Source organism: Schistocerca nitens, chromosome 11 (assembly GCF_023898315.1).
Source record: "Schistocerca nitens isolate TAMUIC-IGC-003100 chromosome 11, iqSchNite1.1, whole genome shotgun sequence".
Taxonomy (NCBI): Eukaryota; Metazoa; Arthropoda; class Insecta; order Orthoptera; family Acrididae; genus Schistocerca; species Schistocerca nitens.
In genome coordinates this window covers 12,094,238-12,101,453 of record NC_064624.1, presented here as the reverse complement: position 1 = coordinate 12,101,453, position 7,216 = coordinate 12,094,238, and positions in this window count along the sequence as shown.

The following is a 7,216-nucleotide window of genomic DNA, read 5'->3' as shown; positions in this document are numbered from 1 at the left end:
CAGTGAATATGTATGAAGCCCATCCTTGCACCAATCCTGATGTAATTTTTTTCGAGTGAGGACATCGTTGCTTCTTTGCAGGAGCTTTTACATCTGACACCAGCACTACACCTTCTTCAGAAATATAAATTCAAGACGTGTGCATTCCAAAGTTCATGGTATGAGCAGGACAAGTGGTTATGTGTTAGCCCTACAAAAAAAGAATTATTCTACCAGCCATGTTTGCTCTTAAACACGAGAAAAATGGTACAGTCCACAGAGCATTTCGATGATTTGAAGAATCTGTTTAGTGATTTATCAAGGCGTGCTTCTTCTAAAAACCGTGTAAGCAGTTTTATTTAAGAACTACCCAAACAAGGATTCAGTATTTCAGAGCTGCTTCATGAACATCACAAACTAATGAAACTCAGATACGACAATGAAGTGACAGCTAACAGGCATCATGAAAGTTGTAACTGGTGTCACAATCCCTTTTGGTAAGTAGCAGCCAGCTTTCAGAGGCAACAATGAGACAGAATATTCCCTGAATCCTGGAAATTTAGGAATTGATTGAAATGAAGATTTTCAGAGCACATTGCAAGAAAATGGGCTGTTTCGAGGGATTCTCGAAAACTATACCGAACAAACTGATTCAATATATAAGTGAGGAGGTTTATGATTATATGTATTCTCAGGTTTGGATAGAACTTCATTTTATGCCAACATTGTGGATGAAGCAACAGACATTCCAGACAAGCCACAACACCCTATTGCTGTAAACTAGTAGGATCCACTGGCAACATTTGAGAACATTTTTTTGGTTTTCAGGATGTTAGCCAAGCTAGAACTTCTGCTGCTTTATTCAGTGTGCTGAGTGGGCGTGTTTCAAAATTATGATATGAAAAACAAATTTGTGTCCCAAACTTATGATGGTGTTTTCATTGTGGCAGGATACAAAAATGGCCAGAAACCTGAGATCCATGAAACTGCTCCCCAAGCTATTTTTACTCACTGTTTTGCAGATCATTTAAATTTAGTTTCGCAGGAGAGCTGTTCTTGTATGAAACCATTAAGGACATTTTCCTCAATGCCTCAGGATATTCCTGCTTTCTTTCACTGGTCTTAATGCACAGAAATTGTCTACAGTATTGTAGGGAAACACATTCTTTCGAACAGTGAAGTGAGATGAAACTGTAACATGAGAATAATATCTGCCAATCACAAAAACTGTCTGCGGGTAATAGACATTTTAAATGAAATAATTGTCAGTCCAGACTCTAGTGCAATGACTTCAAGAGAAGCCTTTTGTGTCAAATACACCCTCTCCTAGACATTGCCCTTTTTTCTGAGACATATTTTTAAAGACTGAACTGCTTTTCAACATTGAACTGCTTTTCAACATTTTTCAGAAAAAAAACCAATGATGACAGTTTTGCAACAATTTTGCCTCATAATTCATAACTTACATGAAAAACTTAAGTAATGAAGATAAATTGAGAAACTTTTTACATTCTGTGAAACACCCTACTAAATCACAAGCTGAAGTTTCCATGAACAGAGCTGAAATGATGGATGAATACAATGGCAATTCATTGATGGCAAAAACACTGGCGTACTTAGAGGTGTTGGATAATACTGGGACACAATCGGGAACAAGATTTTCACATTGTGATAAACTGCTCTTCCTTAAATTAAGCATTATTGTTCGCCAGTTAAGCTCATCACTTCCATATAGAGTGTGTGGATTCTTTATTAGACACAAGATGCAACCTTAAGTTGCTTGCAGTTGCAGAAACTGTATTTTATTCCCAGCATAAAGAAACATTTCTGTCAATTTGGGAGATGTTAGCAAAGGTGGAAGTGTTATCAAAAGAATGATTGAGAATGAAATAAACCAAATTCTTTCAGAAGCTTTCAGCTATTTTGTCTAGTTACAACCATTCCTGCAACAAACGCTTCACTTGAATGGAATTTTTCTTGTCTTAAGGACATGAAAATGTATTTGAGGAACAGTGTGGCCCAGGATCGCCTAACGGCTCTTGTTTGTTCCTCAGTTGAAAAACCACTACTGCGAATACTTGAAAGCCGAGGCGCACAATATGACTAGGTCATTGAGAGGTTCGGGAAGTCGTGTTAACTTTGTTTTAGAAGTAACTATGCTCAGATGCCCAAACTGTAAGTAAAAGTGGGTGCCGCTATTATTATTATTTATTTCCTTTTCAGACATTATGCCTGGTTAATATTATTATTAATAATATTAGCAATAGTAATAGTAGTGATAGTTGTCATCTTCATAGTTGTAGTGGTCATTAGGAATGCTATATATACATTAAAAGTGAAGAAAAGGAGATTTTCCAAGATGTTTCCTGGCCTCCCAAGAATTTATGCCCACGATCTGCCATTGATGTGCACCCCACAAACTGTCAGATACCTGGGTAGCAGCCTCTGATGTGCAGCGCACACCTGTCCCGTGTAGGAGGACCCTACTGTTCTCAACCCTATGGCACAAGTCCGGGAAGTCGCAGCGTAACTTGCCGTAGGACTTTCAAATCTCCGGTTTGGTCCTCTCGACTCAGAAACGGGTGGCGTCGATCAGTTCAGGAGACAGTGAAACTCCGTGTGAAGGCTGGCCTTCTCAACGTTCTGTGCCAGATGCTGCAGTGATCCAAATATGACCTTGGAGTCCAAATGACAGGCATCGTTTGTTCCAATGTGTGCCACAATCTGCAGTTGCTTGCAACCTGTTCCCTCAGCAGCTTCTGGAATATTCCCAAAGGTGTACCATTATTCACTCTACATTTGAACGGACGATTAATAGACTCCTACCCTTTTGCGTTTGCCACATCTCGACACAGGACAAAGCGGATTTCGCAGAACAGGTGAAGTGAATCCCCCTGATTCAGTTTTAGGGAAAGACAGCACCAAACTTGTCGGTTAGGGTGATCGGTCCCCGTGCACTCTGCATGTGATGCCTAGATCTACCACTGATATGCCACATGCATTGAAGTGGAGAGTTAGAGACAGATCCCGTACTTCCTGCAATGGAGACAGGGTCACAGAACAGGACTGTACTTGTGGTACCGTTGTTACCACAAGTTCTCGACTCTCGGGAGCTCTTCTGAGACACCGATTCGTAACAGTTGCCAGTCACTTGACGGTAGTCCGAATGATTTCCAGCTGTTCAAGAACATCGACTAACACATCCCCTGCTTGAGAACAGTGTCCAAAGTGAGGCTTAATAGTCACGGGAGACTGAAGGTCGATTGTAGGAAAAAGAAGCAAAAGAGAAGTAGTCGGTGAATATGGACTCGGATAAAGGAATGAAAGAGGAAGCCACCTGGTAGAATTTTGCACAGAGCATAACTTAATCATAGCTAATACCTGGTTTAACAATCATAAGAGAAGGTTGTATACGTGGAAGAGACCTGGAGAGTTTCAGACTGATTGTATAATGGTTAGAAAGAGATCTAGGAACCAGGTTTTAAATTGTAAGACATTTCCAGGGGCAGGTGTGGACTCAGAACACAATTTATTGGTTATGAACTGTAGATTACAACTGAAGAAACTGCAAAAAGGTGGGAATTTAAGGAGGGATAAACTGAAAGAACCAGAGGGTTTCAGAGGGAGCTTAGGAAACAATTGACAATAATGGGGGGGAAGGAATACAGTAGAAGAAGAATGGATAGCTTTGAGAGAAGCAGAGGATCAAGTAGGTAACAAGACAAGGGCTAATAGAAATCCTTGGGTAACACAAGAGATTTTGAATTTAATCAGTGAAAGGAGAAAATGTAATAAATGAAGTAGGCAAAAGGGAATATAAACGTATAAAAAAAGAGATCGACAGAAAAGCAAAATGGCTAAGCAGGAATGGGTAGATGACAAATGTAAGCATACACTCCTGGAAATTGAAATAAGAACACCGTGAATTCATTGTCCCAGGAAGGGGAAACTTTATTGACACATTCCTGGGGTCAGATACATCACATGATCACACTGACAGAACCACAGGCACATAGACACAGGCAACAGAGCATGCACAATGTCGGCACTAGTACAGTGTATATCCACCTTTCGCAGCAATGCAGGCTGCTATTCTCCCATGGAGACGATCGTAGAGATGCTGGATGTAGTCCTGTGGAACGGCTTGCCATGCCATTTCCACCTGGCGCCTCAGTTGGACCAGCGTTCGTGCTGGACGTGCAGACCGCGTGAGACGACGCTTCATCCAGTCCCAAACATGCTCAATGGGGGACAGTTCCGGAGATCTTGCTGGCCAGGGTAGTTGACTTACACCTCCTAGAGCACGTTGGGCGGCACGGGATACATGCGGACGTGCATTGTCCTGTTGGAACAGCAAGTTCCCTTGCCGGTCTAGGAATGGTAGAACGATGGGTTCGATGACGGTTTGGATGTACCGTGCACTATTCAGTGTCCCGTCGACGATCACCAGTGGTGTACGGCCAGTGTAGGAGATCGCTTCCCACACCATAATGCCGGGTGTTGGCCCTGTGTGCCTCGGTCGTATGCTGTCCTGATTGTGGCGCTCACCTGCACGGCGCCAAACACGCATACGACCATCATCGCTGAAGACAACACGTCTCCATTCGTCCCTCCATTCACGCCTGTCGCGACACCACTGGAGGCGGGCTGCACGATGTTGGGGCGTGAGCGGAAGACGGCCTAACGGTGTGCGGGACCGTAGCCCAGCTTCATGGAGACGGTTGCGAATGGTCCTCGCCGATACCCCAGGAGCAACAGTGTCCCTAATTTGCTGGGAAGTGGCGGTGCGGTCCCCTACGGCACTGCGTAGGATCCTACGGTCTTGGCGTGCATCCGTGCGTCGCTGCGGTCCGGTCCCAGGTCGACGGGCACGTGCACCTTCCGCCGACCACTGGCGACAACATCGATGTACTGTGGAGACCTCACACCCCACGTGTTGAGCAATTCGGCGGTACGTCCACCCGGCCTCCCGCATGCCCACTATACGCCCTCGCTCAAAGTCCGTCAACTGCACATACCGTTCACGTCCACGCTGTCACGGCATGCTACCAGTGTTAAAGACTGCGATGGAGCTCCGTATGCCACGGCAAACTGGCTGACACTGACGGCGGCGGTGCACAAATGCTGCGCAGCTAGCGCCATTCGACGGCCAACACCGCGGTTCCTGGTGTGTCCGCTGTGCCGTGCGTGTGATCATTGCTTGTACAGCCCTCTCGCAGTGTCCGGAGCAAGTATGGTGGGTCTGACACACCGGTGTCAATGTGTTCTTTTTTCCATTTCCAGGAGTGTATATACAAGCATATGTCACTAGTGATAAGATAGACACTGCCAAAAGGAAAATTAAAGAGAATTTGGAGAGAAGAGAACCACCTGTATGAATATCAAGAGCTCAGTTTAAAAACCAGTCCTAAGCAAAGAAGGGAAAGCAGATCGGTGGAAGGAGTATATGGAGGCTCTAGACAAAGGACATGTACCTGAGGGCAATATTAAGGAAATGTAAGAGCACATAGAGGAAGATGAGAAGGGAGATATGAAACTGTGAGAATAATTTGACTAAGCACCGAAAGACATAAGTCGAAAAAAGGCCCCAGGAGTAGACAACTTCCATTAGAGCCACTGATGGCGTTGAGAGAAAGCCATGACAAAACTCGCATCATCTGGTGAGCAAGAGGTATGAGACAGGCGAAATAGCCTAAGACTTCAAGAAGAATATAGTAATCCCAATTCCAAAGAAGACAGGTGTGAAAATTACCAAACTGTCAGCTTAATAAGTCATGGCTGCAAAACACTAACATGAATCCTTTGCAGCAGAATGGAAAAACTGGTAGAAGCCGACCTATGGGAAGATGAACTTGGATTCTGGATAAATGTAGGACCACATGAGGCAATACTGACGCTACAACTTCTTATAGAAGGTAAGTTAAAGAAAGGCAAACCTATGTTTATAGCACTTGTGGACTTAGAGAAAGCTTTTGACACTGTTGACTGGGATACTTTATTTTGCCCCTGCTAACTGTAGAATTTGAAAGACAGGGAACAAAAGGTTATTTACAATTTGTTCAGTAACCAGATGGCAGTTACAAGAGTTGAGAGCCATGAAAGGGAAGCAGTGGTTGGGAAGGGAGTGAGACATGGTTGTAGCCTATCTCTGATATTATTCAATCTATATATTGAGCAAGCAGTAAAGGAAAAACAATGGAGTAAGAATTAAAGTCCAGGGAGAGGAAATAAAAATTTTGAGGTTTGCCAATGACACTGTATTTCTGTCATACATAGCAAAGGGCTTGGAAGAGCAGTTGAACAGAATGGATAGTGTCTTTGCCGATGTCACTGTATTTCTATCATACATATCAAAGGACCTGGAGAACCAATTGAACAGAATGGACAGTGTCTTGAAAGGAGAATATAGGGTGAACATCGACGAAAGTGAAATGAGGATAATGGAATACAGTCTAATTAAATCAGGTGATTTGAGGAAATTAGATTAGGAAATGAGACACTTAAATTAGTAAATGAGTTTTGCTATTTGGGAAGCAAAGTAACTGATGATGGTCGAAGTTGGGAGAATACAAAATGCACACTGGCAATGGCAAGAAGAGCATTTCTGAAGAAGAGAAATTTGTTAACATCGAGTATAGATTTAAGTGTCAGGAAGTCGTTTCTGAAAGTATTTGTCTGGAGTGTAGTCATGTATGGGAGCCAAACATGGATGGTTAACAGCTTTGACAAGAAGAGACTAGAAGCTTTTGAAGTGTGGAGTTACAGAAGATTGCTCAAGATAAGACGGGTAGACCACGTAACTAATGATGAGGTACTGAATAGAAATGTGGAGAAGAGGAATTTGTGGCACAACTGACTAGAAGAAGGAATCTGGTGGTAGGACACATTCTGATGCATCAAGGGATCATCAATTTAGTACTGAAGGGAATTGCAGAGAGTAAAAATTGTAGAGGGAGACCAAGGCATGAATACACTAAACAGATTCAGAAGGATGTTACTTGGAGATGAAGAAGCTTGCACAGGATACAGTAGTATGGAGATCTGCAGCAAACCAGTCTTGGGACTGAAGACTACAATAACAACAGCTACTATTGTTTGGGAGTAACAGTGAGTCACAAACACTCGTTTGTTATGAAGTAAGTTATCCACAACTTAGAAAAATTTTCAAAAATATAGTTTTATAAGGATTCAAAAATTCTCACGAATAACCTTTTTCTAACATAATTTTACAATAAAA